This window comes from Schistosoma haematobium, chromosome 6 (assembly GCF_000699445.3).
Source record: "Schistosoma haematobium chromosome 6, whole genome shotgun sequence".
NCBI lineage: Eukaryota > Metazoa > Platyhelminthes > Trematoda > Strigeidida > Schistosomatidae > Schistosoma > Schistosoma haematobium.
The window spans coordinates 3,423,257-3,424,901 of record NC_067201.1 but is presented as its reverse complement, the minus strand read 5'-3'; positions in this window follow the sequence as shown (position 1 = coordinate 3,424,901).

The following is a 1,645-nucleotide window of genomic DNA, read 5'->3' as shown; positions in this document are numbered from 1 at the left end:
ATTATTCTTATGAAGTAAGAATGAGTAGCAGGTGGCTGCGAAGGAGGAAGAGTGTGAAGAAATTAAGACAGAAAGAAGAGGAAAGGAACTTAACAATAACACTCGCTACAAGAATACAAATAATCTGTAGTCCCGAAGTCATAGATGAAGAATCGAGCCTTTTGAAGAAGATACTTATCAAAAACGGATATCCTTCGATATTCATTGATAAGAACATGGAACCGAAAACGCAAACAATTGAAGTAGAAAAAAGAACATTATACATGAAAATCGACTTTAATGGTGACAGAGCTGCATATATCCTAAAGAGGAGAATTTCTGATTCTTTAAAAAGAACATTCTTCTCAGCATCATTTCAAATAGTACTCTCCACCCGATCATCGTTCGCCAATAATTCTAAAGATAAATTAAAGCACCTGACCAACTCAATGTGCATTTATCAATTAACCTGCTCATGTGGAGCTAGGGTAGAGAAATATTTCGACGCGTACTTTATCCAAAAGAAATATCTGGCTTGGCTGAAAAGAGGAGGAAATGGCTCTATAGAAGCTCAATAATCGAACGCCATGTGAATACATTTCATTCAATCAAGACAGACTCTGTGTTCAAAATCATCTACAAAGTAAGTAGAAGTCTTCCAAAGACAATTAGATCGCATCTTCTTTGTATTGCAGAAGCAATAGCCATACATATGGAAGAACCAGAATTGTGTGTGCAAAAGACATTGGTACAACCGCTTCTTCTACCATGAACTTGATGTCTTATATTTTTTTCTGTTTTTCACGTTCGTTCTTTCTTCCTTTCTTCATACTCTTCCTCCTTCGCAGCCATCTGCTTCATCACCCATCTCCCCCTAAATCTTCTACCCTAACTGGTATATTTCTGTTTCTACGATCATCCTGATTACATTTAATCTCAACTTCAACGTTTTATCTTATCATGCTCAACCATCCTTTACCAAGGATAATTTCCCTGCCTAACTTTTGATGAATACTTAAGCCATTAACAGTCAAATGGTTCTTAAATTTTCCTTCTTTAAACATTTTTTAATACCTTTGTTTATTTTGCCTCATTGTCACCATGTCTAACAGAACTTTATTATCAGTATTATAATTATTACCATCCTGTAAAATAAGCATATATAGTTGCGGCTGTAAAGCCTTAAAAATCAATTCACCGAAAAGAAAACTATTCGCTGAACTAATCTTTCTTAGTAATGAAATTGCAGTAATATCTAATGTGCTTATGAAGATCTAGTACAAATCAGATTATTTGTTTTGGCTTGATTCTTCGTGTTTCGGTCTGGTATTGAGTCTCTAGTATCGTCGAAGGAAGGTGATTTAGCCATTCTATTAATCACACACAAAGCAACTTGAGAAGTTAGACTTTTTCACGCTGACTTGCCATGGAGTGGGAAGTATTTTGATCTTGATGCACAGAATAAGAAGAATTGATTATGAACATATTATATCTTCACTGTTCGTTCAATTTAGATCAGAACAACTCAGTGGACATAACAGGCAGGTACGAAAGCCAATAACGAACAAACTATTATTGATATTCACGTTTTCACAGCGAGTCATCAACCATTGGAAACTGATACTCGATGCAATGGTGTCCGGATCATCAACTGACTCATTCAGGA